Source organism: Talpa europaea (assembly GCF_964194135.1).
Source record: "Talpa europaea genome assembly, chromosome: 8".
Classification (NCBI taxonomy): domain Eukaryota; kingdom Metazoa; phylum Chordata; class Mammalia; order Eulipotyphla; family Talpidae; genus Talpa; species Talpa europaea.
The window spans coordinates 13693064-13716594 of NC_140075.1; positions in this window are offsets into that span (position 1 = coordinate 13693064).

Sequence of the window (23531 nt, forward strand, 5' to 3'; positions counted from 1 at the left end):
AACAGTGTCATAACAAAACACAACAGAGTTGGTGGTGTCTAGGGGGCTTGTTGATGTCCATCATGTCAGCGTACAGCAGCCTGAAGGGCATCGAGTCTTGATCTGAGGTTCCGGAGAACAGCACAGTCAGTGGGAAGGGTCCTCATTTCTCCTGTCGGCCTACATAGGTGGCATCCCAGGTGGCAGCTAGATGGCTAATGGCTGGAGCTCTGGAATAAGATGGGTCCTTTTCTGCTGGAATCCAAATTGGTCCTGTAGGTAATGAAACAGTAACATACCCTCTCCTCCATGTTCAGTGTTTTTTTTTAATATTTATTTATTTATGCATACAAGAGCTGGAATACAGGCCAGACGTGTGGGGGTGTGTGTGTGAGAGGGAGGATTCACCAGAGACAGAGTGGAGAACAGAACATGCAGATTGACCGGAGTACACCACTGAGGGGAACAGTGGGTGAGTCAGGAGAGGTCTGCTGCACCATGTAGGAAGCTCCCTGGCCGACCGGCGGATCCAACTCCTGCTGCGGTATCTGCAGACAGCTTCATAGGTTGTGCCTTAAGCCCTTGCGTCTCCAGGGGGGCCCCATGTTCAGTGTATTAAGGTCCCAGCCAAGTTGGCCCTTGCGATGGACAGTAATCTATGACCAGGGGCCTAGGGCTAGGTGTTGCTGTCATAAAATGCTGCTCCACTGCTCTGAGGAAGTAGGAATGAGATGTTGCTCAACAGTTGTTAGACCAAAGCAGTTGCACTTCAAGAATTTAAAAGTAAATAAAATGTTGTATATAAGTAACAATAGGCAAACATTTTCTCCTAGACGCCCACTATTTTTTTGTATTTTAAACCCCGATCTCAGGGTTTTAGTGTATGCTAGAGAATAACAATCAGCTGCCAGTGTTGGCCTTACATGTCTAGTATGATAGTCCTTCATTCCTGGAAATTACTCAGTCCATGGGGGTGTGGGTGAGAAGATTCACCAGAGAGAGTGGGGAGCAGAACAGGAAGATCTACTGAAATACACTGCTGAGGGGAGCAGCAGGCAAGGCAGAAGAGGTCTGCTGTGCCATGTGGGTAGCTCCCTGGCCAGCCGGGGATCGAACTCATGCTTCAGTGGCTGGCAATAGTTCGATAATGCTGTCTTTAACACCCTGCACCACCAGGGAAGTCCGGTTTAACTATTCTAAAAACAAGTTTTCTCCACCTTGACCCAATTTTATACAATAGTACAGCAAAATATTTGCAATCTGAATATACTCTCAGACCAATTTACTTATTTTTGCATAAAATCACAAGGCAGAGGAACCAAACAGCAATTCTAGCTAACTTTGCTGGAAAACTCCATATAAGATCAGAGTGAACTCTTGACATCTAGTCCGTGTAGGCTTCAGAAACAAAGTTGGTTTCCACCTGGAGTTTCCTATTCTCCAGGTTACCAGAACTTTTTGATTTTTTTTTTCCTCAGTTGTCGAGTCCTGCCAATGGAGGCAAGCTTCCTCACCCTCTTTGGATGTCTCTGGAACCCCACAAACAAAGCAGCAGGTTATTTTTTCTTGCTTCAGGTCAAATTCAACTTTCACAAAGATTTCCTATAGAAGCCACAAAATGAAACATGTCCATAAGAGCTGGGGTACAGGCCAGAATCTCAAGGGGTGAGAGGATTCACCAGAGACAGATTGGGGAACAGAACAGGCAGACTGATGAAATACCTTGCTGAGGGGAGCAGCAGAGAGACAGGAGAGGTCTGCTAAACCGTATGGGAAGCTCCCTGGCCAGAGATCGAACTTGTGATGCATGACTGAGGATAGCTTCATAGGTTGTGTCTTATGCCCTTGCGCCATGAGGGAGTCCTGCATCTAATATTAACAAGAAGGTGTGACTTTATGTGTTTCTTTACAAGTGATCAAAATTTTCTGAAAGATCTCTAGAATTTTAGAAGATTCTTTCTAAACCTTTTGTTTAGAAACTTTACCACATTCATCTATATCTCTTGTCTTTGTTTATCAATTGACCCACAATTGATCGATTGATTGATCTATACATCCATCCCTCTATCATCAATCAGTCATCTATCTAGTGTTTTCTCTTTGCTTTTTGTTTTCTTCTGTACATGCACAACAGCAGTTTTTTATGTTGAATTTCCATTGGTTATGCTCACTAATTACAATTTCATTTTATGTCTTTAATTAATTTGTATTTTTGTCCTCAAAACTATGAGATTTTTCTTGGGCCTCCCCGGTGGTGCAGCGGTTGAGCGCTGGGTTTTGAAGCTGCCCGCGGCCTCTGCGGCGCCGGTTTGATCCCCGGCTGCAGCCCGGCCACTGGAGGAGGGCCCCACATGGTGCGCAGACCTCTCCTGCTGCCCGCTGCTCCCCTCAGCAGTGTACTTCGGTCTTTCTGCCTGCTCTGCTCCCCGCTCTAGCTCTGGTGAATTCACTCACCCTCCTGCCCTTTTGACTGTACCCAGTGCAAGTATAAACAAAACAAACAAACAAATAAATAAATAAAACATGCCTCTATTAAAAATAATAATAATAATAATAAAAACTGTGAGATTTTTCTCAAACAGATTCTCAATGTCTGTCATTCATCTGTATGTTTTAATTCTGTTGTTTTCTCCTCCTGATCATGTTTGTAAATTATATAGTAGCATCACATCTTAATTTCATTCATACATAATCTCGTCATCACTTTTTTTGTTTTCAGAAGAGATGGGCAGACTCTTTTTTTTGTAAAGATTTACTTACTTATTTATTTATTTATTTATTTATTTATTTGTTTATTTATACAAGCACTGGGTACAGTCAGAAGCGCGGGAGGTTGAGAGAATTCACCAGAGCCAGAGAAGGGAGCAGAGCAGGCAGAAGGACCGAAGTACACTGCTGAGGGGAGCAGCGGGCAGCAGGAGAAGTCTGCGCGCCATGTGGGACCCTCGCTGGTGGCCGGGGGTTGAAGCAGCGCTGCAGAGGTGGCGGGCAGCTTCGCAGTCCAGCACTCAACCTCTGCACCACCGGGGAGGCCCTAATTCATTTATTGATCAATATTTGTGCTCAAATTTGATGGGGGTTCAACTCCTGAATTATGTTCTAGAACATCTATGTATGTCAGTCCCATTGTCTCTGATCTGTGCACACTGACAATCAATGCTTTGGAAGAAGGACATACTGGACAATTTTCAAGAATGCCAAGGGGTCCTTAATAACAGCAGCTGATAGGAACTATGTCCACAAACCCTGCGGATGCTTAGCAGTCCTCAGTCTTGAATTCCCCCAAGTTCTAATATCCTTTTAGAACACACTGAGGGGTGAAAATCAGACAAGGGCTATTTGAGACTGCCTTGGGCCTGGTGAATCACTCGGGACCCCATCATCAAGGACCAGCAGGAACAGTAGCTAATGAGATTATTGGTGGGAACAAGACCTGTGACTCAGTCTTTCTAGGTCTTCTGAGGCTGCTCACCTGGAATATGGGAGTTCACAGGAGAGCCTGGAGAAGTCGGTCAGTCTTCAGTGTGCTGGGCTGAGGAATCTGGAAATGACATTTAGGTTTCCTCAGGAACCAAAGAGTATCTGGGAAGAGCAGCTGTGAATCAGTCTGGCTCTGAAGTGCTAGAACTATATGAATTAGAGAAGAAGCAGTGGGAGGAAAGGGATAGAAAAGAGGATTGCTGGAGGTGATGGGAGGCAGCATGGGTGCTAGAGGGAAGGAGCTAACCTGGAGTCCATGCCAAGGGTAAATAGATAAGGGGGAGACAGATGAAAGGCACATCTAAGCATGGAAGGTTCTGGAGATAAGTAAGCATTACATGAGATGTCTGGAATATGGTTCCTCTCTGGCTGACGGGCCTTAATCTGTGTTCTGGGAACAGCTTGTATGAGGGGGATGGCACATGAGAAGGAATGAGCGAGGAATTCTTACAGGAACTTTCAAAAGTCTGGCTGATTAACTTCTAGAGCTGATCAAAGCTATCAAGCTGTTGGTGTTTGCTACGAGAATTTTAATATCAACCATACATGGAGAGCCAAACCCCCCGGATGGACCTGGGATCACATCCTCCCTTTATGTTGCTTTCCAGTTGTGATTTTCTCAAACTGAATTCTTCAAGTATTTGTCGCCTGCCACGTCACCCTTTCTGTCAGTCCCCTAACCCAGGCCCCTGCACATACTTTCCCCTCAGGCATCAGTCATGAAGGCTCTTCTGTGTAGGCAGCCTCTTATCTCCTCTCAGCTCTCAGGTGCCCTGCCTCCAGGCCTCACTCGGCACCAGAGCATTTCTTTTTCTCTTAGTAGTCCCCATAGCTCTCCCACCGCCATATCACCAGTGAACCATCACTGTGTTTTCCTTTCCTGTCTTGCCTCCCTCACTCTCCTTCCTTTGCTGTGGACCTCAGCTCTGTGGTCAGTTTGCTAGTTTTATATTTTTCTTGATTTTTTTTTGGTTTCTCTATATTCCACATATCAGTGAGACCATCCTGTATTTATCTTCTTCCTTCTGACTTACATCAGCTAGTGTAGCCTTGCAGCTCCATCCTTGTTACCGCAGATGACATGAGTTTGTCTTTCTTGATCACAGTAACATTTCATCGCGTGCCACTGCACCAGAACATTTATGAAGAACATCCCTGGGAAGAGCCCAGCAGGAGTGGACCTGCCTCAGCTGTGTCAGTCTTTGGTCTCAGCTGTCCTGAGCCTCCCTGCTCTGTCCTCATACCTCTCCTGGGTCTTCTCTCTCATCAGCTGGCCTCTGACCTCCAAGTGTGTCCTCCACCTGTTTACAATGACTTCTTGCTTTTGTTCTTTGGAACTAAGGCCTCTGACATGGGCCTCCGGACCTGTTTTTCCGGACATTACTGTACATGGGTATCCTCTTCTTTGCATGAGGACGTGAGGGCAGCCCTCTTTATTCTATCACTTGGTCTCATCCTTCCCAGCCTGCTCTGTGGCTGCTGCATCACTCAGGCTGTCTCTTGACATCATCAAGGCATTAGGGGAGCCTTTGAAAAGTGGGGAGTAGCTGTGCTCCCCTGAAGAGGGAAAGTTGTACTTCCCAGAGATGGGAGTTCTTGCACTTCCCAAAGAAGATCTGAACCAGGGAGTCTCCATGGCAAAGCCTGCTGAAGCTCTCCTCTTTGTTCCTAGTTAATGCTGAAGTAAGTTAGTTATTCATTGGCCTGTGAAAACCTAATTTGGACCCAGGTGACAATTGGCTTATTGTTCTTCCGCATGAACTGTCACAAAGGAACTAAAAATTGTTAAATATATAGTTAGGAAAGAAAAGTTTTGGCCCTGAGAACTATGGAGAATAAGCTGCCCTGAACCAGCTGTGCTTGGAAACCATAGCCTAACCTGGGGGGTACCTGTTTGCGGCAACAGTGCATCTCCTGTTGTATGCGAAAAGTTAACAGTGTGCAGGTTGTGTGGAGGTTCGGTATTTCTAGTTGAAAGTTAGATTTCTGTAGAACTAAACAGTATTGATGAGTTACTTTAGCTCACTTTGTAGTAATTGATAATGGGCTAGAGGAATTGAGTACTAGGGAATGGGTTGATTTTAGTAATATAGCATAACAATGGACTTTCATGTCCACTCTGAAATTAGGAAGGCTTGACAGGGTGATTGATTGTTACTGAACATGTTAGGAGTTGGCGCCTGAACTCCGTCCGGGGTTCCCAAAAACTACACGGAGCCAGAGATGCAAAAGCAAAAAAGCTTTATTGCTAGCTTAAGCTAGGGTCCGACTCTGCCTGGTGTACTGACACAGCAGTCTCATCAGGTTGAGAGAGGGACCCCGTTAAGGGTGACAAGCTGTTTTTTATACACTGTTGACAGCAGAAAAAGGGGACCTTTCATATCATAAAAAGGGGACCTTTCACAACAGGGACCAAGTTCAATCTGATTGTGTACCTTTCTTTGGCAACCTTTACGTTTTCACCCTTGACTTGTGGTTCTCTTGGTTTTACCCTGCAACAGACAGCTGTGCTCTTTAAGACGGTCATTTTCCTTAAAATGGCTGCTGTCTTGCTATGTTTAGTCCTTCAATATCTTACAAACATTTTACTGTGTGAGACAATGGATTACATTAGAAAAAGAGTTGTACCTAAGGGAGTCATTGTCCCTGTAGATTTTCTTAATCAGATTAAGGAAGTGTCCTTTTGTAGTATGAGATCAAGAGGGTCTTTTTATGTTCATGAGAAAATATGTAATGGTGGTCTCTGTTCTTCTTTGATGCTTAGGCTAATGTCATCTCACCGCTGGCCTTAAGGTATAAGAAAAGACCTGCTGAGACCCTCAGGAGGAGATACTTGCATGAGAGACGGTGTCTGTGTCTTCCTCACTCCTACCTGGCTCCACTTCCCCTCAGCCCTCCGAAAAACTTCACCAAGGCGGTTCTCTCCTGCTGAGATCCCTGACACAACATCTAGCTGGAGCTGGTCACCAACCTGCTCAGATTCCCCACCTTGAACACTCTCTGTTCACTGAACTCAGCCTTTGATCCTTCAATTAGACAGGAGTATGGAATCAGGGAAGAGGTAAAATGCATCTTGATTTTCCCTAATTCTAACTGAAATTTAGCATTTTATTTAATGGTGGCATCAAATTACAGTTGTAGTAGCAGTGTCTGTGATTGCCCTGCCAGCAGAACCACATGTATTTTCAGCGCTCACGTTTGGTTTTGCTTTTACAGTTGACTGGCAATTAAGCAACATGGGGTTGGGGCACTGATCCCGGGTGGTGGAAAATCCATGTAGGACTTTTGAGCCCCCAGAAACTTTACAGTCATCCCTTGGTATCTGGGGGAGTTGGATTTAAGAATGACACCCCCACACCCCCAGCAGATAGCAGAAGTCCACGGATGCTTAAGTTCCATATTGTTGGCCTGGAGAGTCCTCAACACAGAGTCAACCTGCTAACATCTGTTCACCAGACCGAGTCCAGCACCGCGAGCCAAAACACCAAAAGGGCGCTGATGCCCTGTTGCTGGGCTCTGCCCCTTGTGGTTCCCGCCCTCTGTGTTTACTCAGTTCCAGCAGGGAATCAGCTCGTCGGTGGCTTTGTTCTGGTCACTGGGTGGCGCCAGAGACCTGCACTTGCTGACCTGTGCTTTTCTCCAGTGGTTCTCTGAGAAAAGGGTGGGGGGCACCTCAACACAGGGGCTGTCGTTCAAGCCGGGTGCTGTGTCTGCTGCTTGTTCACCCGGCTCTGTGCCCGCAGCTGTATGGATCCCACCCCCATTGCAGCACTCTAGGTTTCATTTCCAGGGCTGTCAGGTCCAAAACGCTGGCTGTCACCCTGTGCAGTGCCCGCTGCTAGGGCGCATCCACTCCCGGGGTCCTGCGCCTGGCTCTCAGCCCCAGGATGGGGTCTTGCTCCACGCCTGGTTTCCCTTCTTACCCCGTAGGCACGACCCACCCCCTCTCAGCGCCTGAGGGTGGTTTTGGGATCCCTGGCTTCCCACTATCAGGAAGGTGGTGATTTTGTTCTGGGAAATAGGTGGCGCCAGAAATCTTTCCTAGTGTCCTTCCAGAACTGCAGGTTTTTTTTTCCGTGGGCCTCGGGGGAATAGAGTGGGGGTGACCGGGTCTTTGGAGTGCGAGGTCCTGAGGTTCACTCTGGGAAATGTTTCCCCAGACCCTGTTTTCAGCAGCACCTGGGAGTTTCCCAGGTCACTTCTCCACGAGACAGAGCCGTTCGTTGTGTTTAAAGGGCTGGTTTCTCAGGGAAAGGGAAGGGGACAGGTTTGCTTAGATAGGACTGCACAGTTGCAGGCGGGCGGCCTTGAGGAGAGTGGCCTCTGCTGAGGGAGATCAGTGGAGACGTCCTGGCAAGTACAGGCCACCAGCCAGGAGGCTGTGGCCCCGCAGAGGCGAGAGCTGGTGAGAAGAGGCTCCTGTGTGGTCACGGGCGGGCAGGGGGACGGTTGCCCCGGGCCTGTGTGGAGCCTGCCCTGACACAGTCCCTTTCTCCTTGGGAGGCTCACTCCTCCGTGGAGCGGCTGCTTGTTGCAGATGTTGGGCAACAGGCAGTGCTAGAAAGGGATCAGAGATTCCGGGGTATGCCCAGTATTCACATCCTTCCCCTCAGGCCTGTGCCCCACTCCCTAGAGCAGGGATCCTGCTCCCTCTCCTGCCTCGTGACAAGGTGCTGGCGCCTGAGGGTCCGACCTCAACAGCTGGGTTAAGGGTCTTGTGCATTTCCTTGACCCCACCTCCTTGTGTGCGTCAGGTTTTGGCCTTGGGCCACGTCCTTTCAAGTTTTACCATTCTTGTCCTCCATCATCCCCCCAAGACCATATCCAGCCCACAATATTTTGGGGAGTTGAAGGGAGGAGGTCCATTTTCCGTAGCTGCTTCCTGCTGGAGTGGCTTGTAGAGCTGGCCCTACCTCCAAGGGCCCGGGAGATGGTCTCCCTGATACGAATCCCTGAGTTGTCTATTGGTGGTTCTGGAAGGAGGTGAGGGGTGCATCTGGAGTGCAAGGGTGGGGCATCTGGACGGGCTGTTCCTCTTGTACGGGTGAGCTGTTTGTTGGGAGGAGGAGTTTAAAGATGAGGCACATCCCCCTAGGTTAGAAGAAACAAATTTGATTAGGAGATTTTGTATGTAAAGATTTAAAGAGGGAATGAGAAGTACAGAAGCAGCTAAGGGCCCTCGGTCACAGGTGAAGTTGTAACGGGGGGCCCCAGGAAAGGGGGAGGTTCCAGGTTCCCTGCCCCACCCAAGGGAGGAAGGAACTGAGCAGGGAGAGAAGAAGCTGCAGAGGAGACTGAAGAAGGAAGGAAGCAGGATGGCAGAACCTGTTTAGAGCAGACAGGTTTGTGGGGTCTGGGCTGCCCCTCTCCCTGCCCTGTAGCAAAGTCATTGGGGCCAGCCGTTGAGTGGTAGGCTTAGTAACAAGAGGAGCAGTAGTAAAATAGCTAGCAAGTTTTGGGGTTGTGACATGAGGTACATTTCACCAGGGAAGCAACCCATTTTTACAGTGCCATTAGACTGAAAGAATGTCAGTGGGATATTTGTTCCTAGCAGAGGAGATGTTCTAAATCCCGTGTATCCCTAGTTAGAGCAACACCCACCCGGGGAGCCCTGAAATGCTGGAGTAAGGCACATTTCCAGCAACTCTGAAGGAGGGTTGGCTTGTTGTGTGTACAGAGTCGCAAGGCCAGTGAAAACTACTAGTTTCTTAGTTTAGTCAGGGACAGTGTTGGGAACATGATCACTGGGAGGCTAGTCAGACTCTCAGGAAAGTTGGGTGAGCATTAAAGTTAAGTTACAGGAGGACCGCAGTCCACCTTTTTATTTATTTATTTATCCATTTGTTTGTTCTTTAAAGATTTATTTATTTTTATACAAGAACTGGGGTACAGGCCAGATGCTCGGAAGGGTGAAAGAATTCACGGGAGACAGAGCGGGGAGCAGAACAGGCAGACTGACTGAAATACACTGCTGAGGGGAGCATCGGGGAGACAGGAGAGGTCTGCTGTATACCTGGGTATCTCCCTGGCCGGGGATCCAACCTGCGCTGCAGTGGCCGTGGATAGCCCCAGAGCCTGTGTCCAAACCACTTGTCCCACCAGGGAGGCGCCATAAAATGATTTTTTTTAATATTTATTTATTTATGCATACAAGAGCTGAGGTACAGGCCAGAGATGTGGGGGGTGAGAGGATCCACCATAGAGAGTGGGGAACAGAAGAGCAGATTGACTGAAATACACTGCTGAAGGGAGCAGTGGGCGAGACAGGAGAGGTCTGCTGCACCATGTGAGTTTCTCCCTGACTTGCAGGGATTGAACCCGTGCTTCAGAGGCTGCGGATTACTTCACGGTGCGGCCCTCAACCGCCTGTGCCACCAGGGAGGCCCCATAAAAATATTTTTAAAGACATTTTCCGACTTTGGCCTTGGTCCCATCCTTCTTGCTGTTTCCAAGATCTGTGGCTCAAAAAACAGTTTCCATCAGAGCCCTGGGGGCAGGAAGGGGTGCCCTGAAAATTCAGTCTGCCCTTTGAGCCCAACCCGCCCGGTGACGCTTCGCCGAGGGCACACTGCAGTTCACCCACCTCGCATGCAGCAGCCAGGCCACCAGGGCAAACCTTTGTTCAGTGGGGAGGAGCACTGGGTCTTCAGATCTGTTCGGTGACTTCTGTTAACTGGGAAAATGTCAATCCTTCGCTCTCATTCTTCAAACAGCTACTCACTGTCTTGGCCAGAAGATGGCGCAGGGGCTCCACGTGTTGCTCCCCAAGGCATTAGAAGAAAATCTTGTGGGAGAGAAATTGCTGGTTAAGTGCAGAGGAGCCTCCACCCAGCCCTGTGATGCGCTCGAACCGGGAAGGAATTTTGAATAGTGAGGGGTAGCAGGTGTCCCGTCCCCACACACATCTCTTCTCCAGGGAGAGAGGAGCAGACTCCAGGCGGGTCCTTGGACCACAGTGGGCGCCGCCCTTGAGGCAGGACAAGCTCTGGGGGCACAGCAACCGGGGAAGTTCGGGAGCACCAGCTCTGGGCAGGGGAGATGGACCTGCAGACCCCTGTGAGCTCCCCTCTCCCTGGGGCAGCCCCGGGCAGGGGAGATTCAGCTTCTGCTTTCAGGGGGGTGGGGTTCAGTGTTCTTGACACAGCTTTTTCTCAAGGGTCTGTCCTGCACTGAATCTTGAGCCACAGCGGCATGTGGGGGGCTATTCTGCTCCCTTGCAGGTGGAGGGGTGCACAGAGGTGCTGCCTGCTGGGGTCTCCCTTTCCACATTCCTGTGGACCTCCCTGGTAAGCTGGAGACTCCCATGCAGAAGCCACCCTCTTGGTCAGGTGTTTGTCCCAGCGATGTCCCTGCAGTGGGTCTGGGGATCACTCTGCAGCATGTGAAGGAATGAAAGAGGCCGGGGGGTGACAGAGACCCCTCGTGGCTCAGGCCCTTTGTTGGGGTAGGTCCGTTCCAGGACAGACATGCAAGATGGCGGAGAAACCAACAGCAAGTCCCCAAAAACTCAGGAGCCTGAGGGCAGGTCAGGTGTGTCCACTTCCCCCACAGCCCCTGGAGGGGGGACTTACAGAGAGGATGCGGCAGGCGGTGCCCAAACCTGGGGTCATCACTGTGGGGGTCATGGGACTGACCCCACAGGCCCGGGAGGCTTTGGTTCCTTGGAAAATGTTTAACCCTGTCCTTTCTCCTCTCCCTTGCACCCCAACACTGTTTTCCACGGCAGGGCTTTCTTGTGAGGGGGTGTTTGCTCCACACGCATCAGATGGCAGTGCCAGTGGAGGGTGCACAGGGTCTGGGGTCTCAGGGTGGCTCTGGGTCTGCCCCTGACACTGCCACCTGCCGCTGCCATGCGACTTCCTTTTCCTTGTCTCCCCTGGCTTTCCCTCCTCTTGCTCCTTGGGTAATGCCTTTAAGGTCCCTTTTCTCTCTGCTCATTGGGGGGCCTTGCCCTGGATTCCCCAGCATGCGCTGAGGACTCCCAACCAGGGTCAACCCTTCCCTTCGGGTTTGCCATGAGGCACCTCCTGTCTCCCTTTCTGTATACTCCTCCGGGTCTGCACCAGGATCCTGGGAGGAAACATCATCTCATCTACCCTGCAGGTTCTCCATGGAGACCTTCCCGGAATAAAGGGCATCAGTGGGAGAAAATACACTTGAGTACACATGGACACCTCCTTGCTCACCTGGGGAAGACCCAGGAACACTGAGTGACCCGCCTACATGGTCTCTGCCCCTCTGCAATGACATCTTCAGCCACAGAGAAAGGACAGAGGATGGGGGTCAGCCCTGGGGGGCAGTGGGAAGCCCAGCGACAAGGGTGTCGGTGGTGTGGCCCTAAGGGGCCGCCTCCCCCTCTGATAAGGGATGGAGAGATTTGGACAAATCCTTCCAACATGAGAACCTGGACGCCTCCTCATGGGGATGTTTTCTTATTCGTGGAAATGAGTTTCACAAAAGGGCAACCTCCATCCACCTGTCGGAGCCCCTCCCTCTGTCTCCCAGGAGCGCCCAGTAAGTGTAATCCTCCTGTTACAGAGGCGCCTGTAGAGCCTCAAATGTCCTCCCCAGGGTCCACACAGGCTCACACCCCTGCATCCAATTAATGCACGTGCTGGGTCAGCTCAGCCTCTTGGTAATTACCAGATGGAAATTTACCTATAAACTCCCCCTGTCTTTTTCGTCCTCCATGATACTCACCTGGTGAAGAGGGGAGGCTGTTGGCCCCTCACCTTCCTGTGCCAGGCCTGTCTGCTCCAGTCCTGCTGTGTGGCTCAGCCTGCTGCCCAGTGAGTATATTTCCCCCAAATACCTAACTCCCCTTTAAGCTTGATTTATTTAAAAGATTCATTTTTATTTATGTATGAATATAAGAGGTGGGTACAGGCCAGAGGTGCGGGGGTGAGAGGACTCATCAGAGACAGAGTGGGGAGCAGAAAAGGCAGATCTGAGGTGCTTCACACCTTGCGCCACCAGGGAGACCCCACATATCCTTCTATTCTGGTGAATTCAGCTCACATGTCCCACAGTTCATAAAAGCTGACTGACTTCACTTCCAGAATACTTTCACTGTCTCTCCTGCCTTACTGCTGGGGACTCTGCCTGGCTGCGTGCTCTCTGCAGTTCAGTTATCATGGCGAGTGTTTTTTTTTTTTTTCTCACTCTATGACATCTGCTGTTGTCTCATCCTCATGACAGTGTGATTTACAAGGAAGAGCTAAGCATTTGAGTCTTCAGTGACGTGTAACCCAACACTACAAAGTGTTGTTTTTTTCTTCTCTTGTACCATGTCTGCATTCAGCAGGCTTTTCACACTGCTATGTAGCACATTATTCCATGTATGTGTCTATTCTACCTGCCAACCAGGTGATAAGCTCTTCAAGGAGAAGATTTTATTCATCCTTGTATTCATAGACTCAAAGACACTTCCAAATTTGCATGGTAAACTATTGTGGTTCTTTTAGGAGCAAATGGGTTTATCTAGAGGTAAGACTGTTTCCCCTGAGAATTCTGTTCACAGAACAGTGTGAGTAGGAAGATGGTGCCTCCTGTAAAGAGCACAAGAAGGAGCGTTTACACTGTTGCTGTGTGACCCAGGCTGATGGCCCTGAAATGAGGAGAAATGTTCCCTCACAGGGGATGGTGTCATTGGAGGATGTGTCTGTGAACTTCCCCTGGCAGGAGTGGGAAGACCTGAATGATGCTCAGAGGACCCTGTACCGGGATGTGATGCTGGAGACCTGCAGTCACCTGGTGTCCCTCTGTGAGGAAGCTCCAGTGTAACACGAGTGCAAGTGCTGTTTTCTACACTGATTAAGTGTGGTCTTTCTTGTGAAATTGGGTGGTGGTGAGGTTGAGCATGGCAAACAGACTAGATTGTGGGTGTTCGCCCTATTTCTGAAAAGTTCCAGTTGACCTTCGTTGCACAGCTCTTAACACTGCTTTCATTAGTCTTCAAAACTGAAGTTTAACTTGACCGAACCAACACTGTTCCTCATCACAGGGCATTGTGTTACCGATCCTGAGGAGAGCATCAGGTTGGAGAAGGGAGTATGGCCGTGGACTGTGGAGGAAGCCACAAGAAGAACCTCTCAGTTCAGTCAGTGCTTGCCTGGCAGGAGGCTAGCAGGAGGCTGGGAGAGTGCCCAGTGATATTGGCCACACTGCGCTACTTTTCCAGTGTCCAAACCTTGGAGTTTATCTGCATTTATCGAAGTGATTCTTTATTCAGTTTCCACATAAGCTCTCTCCTAGATTTACTCCTGCTCTTTTTTTTAATGGTTGTCAATGTTGGATTTCACCAGAATGCAGTCACTGATACTGCAGGAAATTATTCTGCAGTAGTCACATTTTCTGTGTTCTCTCTATTAGTTTATACTCACCGACTATTTTCTTTAAGGTATTATTCAGGTATTTTTTAATTAATTAATTAATTAATTAATTTATACAAGCACTGGGTACATTCAGAAGTGCAGGAGGGTGAGAGAATTTCCCAGAGCCAGAGCGGGGAGCAGAGCAGGCAGAAGGACCGCAGTACACCGCTGAGGGGAGCAGCGGGCGGCAGGAGAGGTTTGAGTGCCATATGAGACCCTCCTCCGAAGGCCGTGGAGCAGCCAGGGATCGAACCACTGCTGCAGAGGCTGCGGGAAGCTTTGCAACCCAGCGTTCAACCACTGTGCCACTGGGGAGGCCCCAGACATTTGTTTTTTCACTCAGTATGTTCATGGGAAGTTTTTGACAGTGATAAATTATCTATGAGTGGGGATAAGCACAGTAATCATGGAAGTGATCTTTGCTTTGTTGAAGTGATATGCTGTGAGAAAGGAAAATGTGGGCCTCCCTGGTGGTGCAAGGGGTTAAGCACAACACTGTGAAACTATCTGCAGCATGAGTTCCATCCCCGACTGGCCAGGGAGCTATACACATGGCACGGAAGACCTCTCCTGTCTCGTCTGCTGCTCAGATTTCAGTCAGCGTTTGTGAGTCTGAGGAGAACCCAGAAATCATTCAGTGAGGGACGGGATGTTCTGACATGGGAGGGGAAAGCTAAGGTTGTGGGTTCTAAAGCCATGGAACCAAGAGTTTCAGGTTGGGGGCTCATACCTTGGGAGGAGTTTGATCTGTGCAATTCCACCTTCTTGTGGGAATCATCTGGAATAAAGCAAAATAATCAGTGAAAGGATGATATAGTACAACTAACATACTAGATTAAGACTTCAGCTGCTATGAATTACGTAGAAACAGGTACCAAGTATTGCAGTGACTCCAGTAGCAGCCAGGGAGTGTTGATGTCAGAAGGATGTGCAGAAAGCCTTTCACAGTGACGACCACAGGCTGGATGCAGAACTTTTTTTCCCTTCGATGAGCAGGAGAAAGTTGGACACAAGATGAGGCAGCATTTGCTGCATATGCTGTCATTCTGAGCAGTGTGTGATATAACATTTAAATAAGAATTGAAAGAAAGGTCTCTCCCTGCCATGAAAAGAAGTACATGCCTTTGAATATGTCTACAGATGACTGTAGCCAGTGCCGAGGAGACATAAAAACTAAGGAAATATCTTTATGTGTTTCACTTCTGATTTTCTTGGTTTTCTGCCTTTCCTTTCTAGTGAATTAAACTATCATTTTGTTAAATTTATTGCTTTTTTCAATTTCCAGATGTCTCTTCATAGAGAAGCCCAAACATTTTTGCCATCATGTTAACGTTTATGTATTTCTTCTTTATTTTGAAATGTCCTTCTTTATGGAAATTTAGAGTTTAGATTGTTCCTTTTCTAGTTTCTTGAGTTGTGGAGTTAATTTAAGATCCGTGTTATTGATAGTGTGTCAGTGCTTGAAATTTACATTTTATCATTTTCTGAGTCCAAAGTTTTTGGGAAATTTGTTTCATCTCCATATTTTCAATATATTCTTTAATTTTTTGAATTGAGGTAACATTTGATTTAGGGAATAGAGTTTCATCTTGTCAGAGGTCTGCCACCACCACACTCACCACCAGTGCACTCGTGGGCCTTCTCCATAGATCTTTGAACACCCTCCCACCTCTGTACCCACACCCACTCTCCATCCCTCTGTAATACCCACAATTCTGCAGTCATATTTCTAGTTTGTTCTGGTTTGTCGGTTCCTTTACTTTTTCCTCCAGATTTGAAATTGGAGTGAAGCGATCCAGCAAATGTCTTTCTCCTGATTTTCTACATTAGCTATGCTCCTGCTATGTTCCATCCTGTTGTTACAAATAGCCTGAGTTCATCCTTTTTATAGCTTAGCTGTCTCTACTCTATCGTGTATGTGAACTGCATCTTGCTTTCAGATTTAAATTTGGCCCTAGTGGTCAACTCACCTTCTTGAACTTACATTATCATTTTCCTTCTAATCGCAGTTGGGGTTGGAACCTCTCCTGGAATTGTATTGTCTTCCTCTTCTGCATTCAGTCCTGCCTGTGTGGTCTGCACACATTCAGCGACCTCACATTAGTGCATGTGGAATTTTTTTAATGACTACCCAACATATGTCATTTTCTATTGTTGTGATCTTCTTTACATTCTGTGAAGGTTTTGACTCAGTTTATATTCTTCTGATATTAGTGTGTTCAGCACAGCTCCATATTTGATTATCACTTTTCCCAGCATATAGTTCCATCTTCCATTCCTCATGGTGCACTTAAATCTTTGGTGGGTGTGATATGGATAAGATTGTATTGGTATTGTTTTCTTATTCATTCAGACACATAGTCATTTCAGTGTGGATTTTTTTTTTCATTTATGAACAAACTAATTACAGAAAGGGAGACTCAGGTATTGTTATTTAAAAATGTTTCCTTTATGATCAGCCTTTTTCATACCTCATTTCCTCTTGATTGCATCTCTGTGTTTCTTTGACTTTCTGTGACATGCTTTTATTCCTTTCTCCTTTTTTGTCTGGTGATTTTTGTCTAATATGTCATCATATTTTTTATGCTTAGTGAGGTATATTGATTCATAATACTATTTATTGTGTACAGTATTGTCATCTAGTCTGTGTGCACAGGACATCATGCTCCATGTTCATTTCCCTCCCATGTGTTCTCCTGGTGTCTTTATTGTTATAATGTGCATTATGTGCCATATTGAAAAGCTATGAAACCTTTTAGACTGAAAAGAATGTAATTTGAATTGCACACACGAAACTCAACTCTTTAACATTCCTACCCTACACCAACATTGTTGCCATCACAACATCTCACTACATCGTGTATTCCAGAATAAATTCCATGGGTATTTTTGATGTGGCCTTTCCAAATGCTCAAGCAGAATCAATATTTTTACTACAGGACTATATCATGCAATTTTGTATATTTTCTTTGTATTTACCTTTCCCTAAGGACAGTACCTTTTTATAAACTTTTGTGTTGTTGTCTAGAATCTTTTGGCTTTATAGGAAGAGCAAAGTCATACTGTTACCTATTCTAACATCATGCCTATGTCCTTTACTTGATATTAATTTTATAGACTATGCATTTAATGCATTTTGTCTTGAGTGCTGTAAATGTGGTAAATAGTCACTTGCTTTCTTCCAGTTATCTCTTCTCATGACATAGTCAGAGTCATCCTCATGCCATAGTCAGGCACAGATTTGCTTCCAGATACAGAACTGGGAGGAGATGGAATCTGTGCCTTTGAGAATTTACAATTAGTGGAAGAACAGACACGCCAAAGATCAAGTGAAGGGCAGAACATTTGTTGCAATGAAGATAGCCAAGCTGGAACAATGACCCAGAATACAACTCTTCCCACAAGAAGAGATCATGTGTGTGAAATGTCTTGGGTCAAGCCACATTTTATTCTGTTCCTTGCATAGATAAGGGTGTTTCTGTAAGCAGAGATCTCTCTATCAGATTTTTAATAATACATATTCCATGAGAAGACAGTTAGAACATATAGGCAATCCCATAGTCCATCATACAATAATCATTCAGTACATTGAGAATATGGGACAGGTGTATACTTTGAGTCAAATAGTACTCAACATCAGAAATGCGAATGGGAAGATAAAAAAATCTACTTGGGATCATATTGAGAAGTCCTCAAAACTACTTCAACATCACACATTTCAGGAGAATCCCTGCAACTGTAAAGGATATGGCAACACTAACAAATGGTGCTCAAGACTCACTCAACATCAGAGAGAGAAATGGCACAAATGTGAAGAGTGTGGTGAAGCCTTTTGTTGGCATCCACAGCTTACTAAACATGTAAGGATTCATACTGGAGAAAAGGCTTACACATGTCCACACTGTGGTGAAGCCTTTCTCTACCTGTGTCACCTTTCTGAACACCAGAGAGTTCAAAATGCTGAGAAAACTTACAGATGTGAAGAATTTGGGAAAGCCTTTAACCATCAGTCAAGTCTTACTCATCGTCACTGAATTCACACAAATGTGAAAGAAAAAGCTTATAAATGTGAAGAATTCAGCAAAGCCTTTAAGCAGAAGGCAAAACTTGCTGAACATCGGATAATTCATCTAAGAGTGAAATGTTCAAAATGTGAAGAATGTGGCCAACTGTTTAACCGGAAGTCAAATCATTGCACATCAGAGAATGCACACTGGGGAGAAACCTGCAAAGGTAAAGTGATGAGTGGTTTGTACGAATAGATATTTTGCAACCACCATTTTCATGCTAGCATGATACTTTGAAGAAGTAAAGATATGGAAAATTAAGTTGTCATAGAATAATCAACTCTAAATATACATTTAAAAATTGCAGTACAATAATAATTCAAAAACTTCACTGATATTTAAATCAGATATTTTTATGGAGCATAAACCAACATTAAAGCACTACGTATGTATTAGTATCATTTAAATGTGCAAGGTGATGTGTTGGGGACCAGTATAATTACATTCTACGTACTTTTTGTCAGTCATGCTTGAAATATTATGAAGAGGTGATGAATATAATTCAGCTCTAAATCCATTCATTCTCTGGCTTTGTCCCCTTGTGTATGTGAAGTCAGGCGTTTGATATATATATATATATATATATTTTTGCTGCCTCAAACATCTGAGAGGCTGTCCTAGTGCATGGATTTGTTTATATCTAACTTGCAAGGTAAATTTAGGACAGTAATGTGCCATGTATCAGGAACATATGAATGGACATGCTGCTTCTGGTTGACTCAAAACATTGATCAAAATCACCAGGAATTCTGGGCGTTAATATTGCCATTGAAGTCAGACAGAGGAACATGTCAAATCCTATCACGACAGACTCCTTGAGGAAATGCACAGTTTATTAAAATCATGATGTTTCTTTATAGTAGTAATAGAGAGATGAATATTATTTGATATCATTGCCAAAAGAAATCTTCACAGACACATGATGACAGAACAGGTGACTGTCCCATACTGGGCATAGAATTTATGCATGCACAGTAGCTAAGTAATGACTCTGTTGACCACCAACTTAGGGATCCTGGTTTCAGAAAAACAAGAATGCTTCTTAAATGCCTGCATTTTTATTTTCAACATGGAGCATACAGTGATATTTAAATATTTAGACTATATGTGAACCTAATGCAGGTTTTAATAAAGTCAATTGATTTTTTTCCAAAAGATTTAATTCATTCTTTTTTAATTTTTATTTATTTATTTTTTAAATGAATTTATTTATTCAAGAACTGGGGTACAGTGCAGATGCACAGGAGGGCGAGAAAATTCACCAAAGACGGAGTGAGGAACAGAACAGACAGACAGACCGAAGTACACTGTTGAGGGGAGCAGTAGGCAAGAGAGGAGAGGTCTGTCCCGCCATGTGGGTTGCTCCCTGGCCAGCCAGGAATCAAACTCATGCTGCAGTGGCTGCAGATTGCTTTGTAGGTTGTGTGTTAACCCCTGCGCCACCAGGGAGGCTCTGGATAAATAACTTGTAGAAGTATTGCTGACATATGAAATTTCCATTTTTATTTCTTTAAGAAATCTCTGCCCCATTATCTGCAGGGACAGTCCAACTCTCATGGCCACCAGCCGTGGGTGAGAGCTCTCTTTTCTCTGCACCCTCTCCAGCGTTGTTCATTTCATCTTTTTTATTTGGACCATTCTCAAGTGTTGAGGTGGCATCTCAGTGTGGTTTTAATTGACATTTATCTTACAATAAATTAAGGCGAACATTCCTATGTCTGTTGGACCTCAGAATTTCCTCTTTAGTGAAGTGTTTATTTCCTTTGCCCTTTTTTTTTTTTAATAGAAGCATGTTTTATTTATTTATTTGTTTGTTTTTGTTTATACATGCACTGGGTACAGTCAGAAGCACAGGAGGGTGAGAGAATTTACCAGAGCCAGAGCCGGGAGCAGAGCAGGCAGAAGGACCAAAATGCACTGCTGAGGGGATCAGTGGGCCGCAGGAGTGGTCTGTGCATCATGTGGGACCCTCCTTGGGTGGCTGGTGAGCAGCCAGGGATTGAACCGGCTCTGCGGAGGCCGTGGGCAGATTCTCAACCCAGCACTCAACCACTGAGCCACCGGGGAGGCCCTCCTTTGCCCTTTTCAATTGACTCATTGGTTGGTTTTTCACTCTGGGTGGGAACTTTACAAATTTTGGAATGAACCCCTTGTCAGATGTGTTGCGTGTGTTCTATTCTGTAGGATGCATTTCTGTTTCTGTGCTTGTTTCTTTTGAGTTCTAAAAGCTTTTTGATTTGGTGTTGTCCCACTTGTGAAACTTGCTTTTGTTTCCCTTGGCATTGGGGTTGTGTTCCCTCGTGCATTTTGCAGCAGCTGTCCCGTAGTGTACCCTTTTATTTTCTTTCAGTGCTTCATGCTTTGGGCTCTTATGTCCAAACTTTTAATCCATTTGGAATTAGTTTTCTGTATGGATTTTTTCTTTTAAATATTTATTTATTTATGCATACAAGAAGTGGGGTACAGGCCAGAGGTGTAGGGGGTGAGAGGATTCAATATGTATCACAACCAGGGACAGATTGAGGAACAGAACAGGCATACTGACTGAAATACACTGGTGAGGGGAGCAGCGGGCAAGTCAGGAGAGGTCTGCAGCGCCATATGGATAGCTCTCTACCTGGGGATCAAACTCATGCTGCAGTGGCTATGGATAACTTCATATGGTGTGCCAGCAGGGAGGCCCTGTATGGAGTTTTGAATGGGTCTTGGTTCTTATTTTTACAAGTCATTATTCATGTTTCCCTGCACCTTTTTTTAAAAATATGTATTTATTTATTTATGCATAGAAGAACTGGGGTGTAGACCAGATATTCAGGGTTTGAGAAGATTTGCCAGAAACACAGTATGGAGCAGAACAGGCAGATCCAATGAAATACACTGCTCAGGAAATCGGTGAGAGGGACAGGTGAGGTCAGCTGTGCCACGTGTTGGTCAGCTCTCTGGCCTGGAATAGCCATGATAGCACTGACTCAACCCCTAGGCCGCCAGGGGGCCCATCCCAGTACTATTTATTAAAGAGGCTGTCTTGTCTGAATGGTATGATTTTAGATCCTTTGTCCAAGATTGAACTCTTCATATTTATATCATTTGCTCTCTGGGTTTTTAGTTGCCTTCCATTGCTCTGAGTTCTGGTTTTGTTCCAGTAAAATAATGTTGTGATTAATGTTGGCATTATATATATTTTGAAGTCAGGAAATGTAATACTTACATTTTCTTCTTTTTTTCCCAAGATTTTTTGCTATTTGGGACCATCTATGGGTTCATGTAAATGTGGGGATTGTTCTGTTTCCTTATAAAAATGTCCTTGGTATTTGATAGGTATTGCATAAGTTTGTAAATTGCTCTAGAAAATAAAGCCATTTATGATGTTTATTCTCCCCACCTAGAAGGATGGGACATCTTTGTATTTCTCTCTGTCTTTTATTTCCTTTAATAGATTTTTTTTTTTTTATTTTCAGGGTTCAGGTCCCTCACCTCCTTCTTTCACTTTAATGATACAGTCACAGTTATTTCATTCCTTTTGATGTGAATGTCAATGGAAATGCCAGTCATTTTATACACATTCTCTCTCATAGCTTGTTTATACTTCCAGAGAAATGAACCAAAAATGTTATCATGTATTGAATTGTAGTAAAATTTTAAAATAGTTGAACCTATATAATGTAAATATTTTTTGAGAAATTACACTCAAAAACAGTAGCTTTTATTATAATGGATTCCACATTGTATGTCTACATAGTGGGTTTGAAGTATGCACATAGTATCACCCACAGCTTGGTTTCAGAGAGTGCAAACCAAGAGAAACTGTAAATGGAAAGCGATGAGTGAGTGGTTTGTCCAAATATGAATTTTGAAGCCACCAGATTTTCATACTGGAAACTTGAAAGAAGTGAAAATATGATTAAGTAATTTATAATGCAATTTAGATTCATATTAAGGTATTGCAATACAGTAGGAAGTGAGAAACACTTTACATTCCTTAAGTCAGAAAATTGTTATGGAGCATAAGCCAACATTAAAACAATAAATATTAGCATAACTGAAAAGTCTGAGGGCCTTCCTGGTGATGCACAGTGTTAAGTCACAGCACTATGAAGCTATCGTTTGGTCCCTGGCCAGGGAGCTGACCACATGAAACAGCAGACCTCTCCTGACTTATCTGCTGCTCCCCTCAGCAGTGTGTTTCAGTCAATCTGCTTGTTCTGCTCTGCACTCTGTCTTTGGGGAATCCTCTCACCCCGTACACTTCTGGCCTACCCCTCTGTTCTTGTATGCATAAATAAATAAAATCAATCTTTAAAAAAATAAGTAAGAGTTCAAGACGATGGTTTGGGGCCCTGTATAGTTATTTTCTTTGTCCTTTTTTTAAATCAGCCATACTTGAGATATTGTGAAGAGACCTGATGAATATAATTCAGCCCTAAATCACTTAACTCTATGGCTTTCTCCTGGTATGTAGGTGGAGTTATGTATTTGGCTTTTGTGTGTCAAACATCTAAGGGACCCTCTCAAGTTGATGAGTTTCTTTACATCTTAATTGCTTGGGTACACTTATGATGGTGTCATGCATCATGGATGAAGAAAATCTAAATGGATATGCTGTTTGTGTCTGACTGAAAAGGTTGATGTAAATCACCCAGAGGAGTCATGGACTTCATTGTGGGCATAAAAGTTAGACACGGAAACGTGCTGAAGTTCAACTCATTTCATCATTTTCTCCTTCAGGGAATACACTAACAGTTTATTAATATCCTCATGTTTCTTCATGGTAGTAATGGAGCCATGAATATTATTGGATGTTTTTGCCAAAAGAAATCTTCACAGGCATGTGATGAAAAAGCAGGTGAGATTTTCATAACAGCATAGAATTCTTGTGCATTCACATTAGCTAAGCAAAGCATCTTTATGTTGAACACCGACTCTGTGATCCAGATATCAGAAGGTCAAGATGCTTCTTAAATACCTGAATGTTGATTTTGATGAAATGTGTCTTGGTATCTGAATGTCTTATTTAGACTATATGGGAACTTCTTATGTATATTTTTAAAATTTATTCATACAAGAGCTGGGGTGCAGGCCAAAGGGGTGTGTGTGTGTGTGTGTGTGTGTGTGTGTGTGTGTGTGTGTGAGAGAGAGAGAGAGAGAGAGAGAGAGAGAGAGAGAGAGAGAGAGAGAGAGAGAGGATTCGCCAGAGACAGAGTGGGGCATAGAACAGGCCGACTGACTGAAATACACTACTGAGGGGAGCAGTGGGCAAGAAGGGAGAGGTCTGCCATGCCCTGTGGGAGGCTCCCTGCTGTGGAGGGGGCAGATAGCTCCTCAGTCAGCGCTTCAGCACCATGGCGGCCCTGTTGAGCTCTCTTCCCTCAGAGTCCTGAACCCCTCAGGGGCCCCGCAGTTTTCACGGGCCTCGCCCACCTGCTGGTTCTCCTCAACCTCCACTCCTCCCACTTCCAGGCCACAACCCCACCCCAAAGGCGGCCCGACGGGCTGCGCAAGGGGTTGTGGGAAATGTAGTCTCCAGCCCCTGTGGTTCCCGCGGAGGTTTCTGGGCGGGGCTTCCGCGATCTGCGCAGGTGCGGCCCCGCCCCCGTCCTTTCGTATGTTCTGGCGCCTCCGCGAGCGCTGGGGC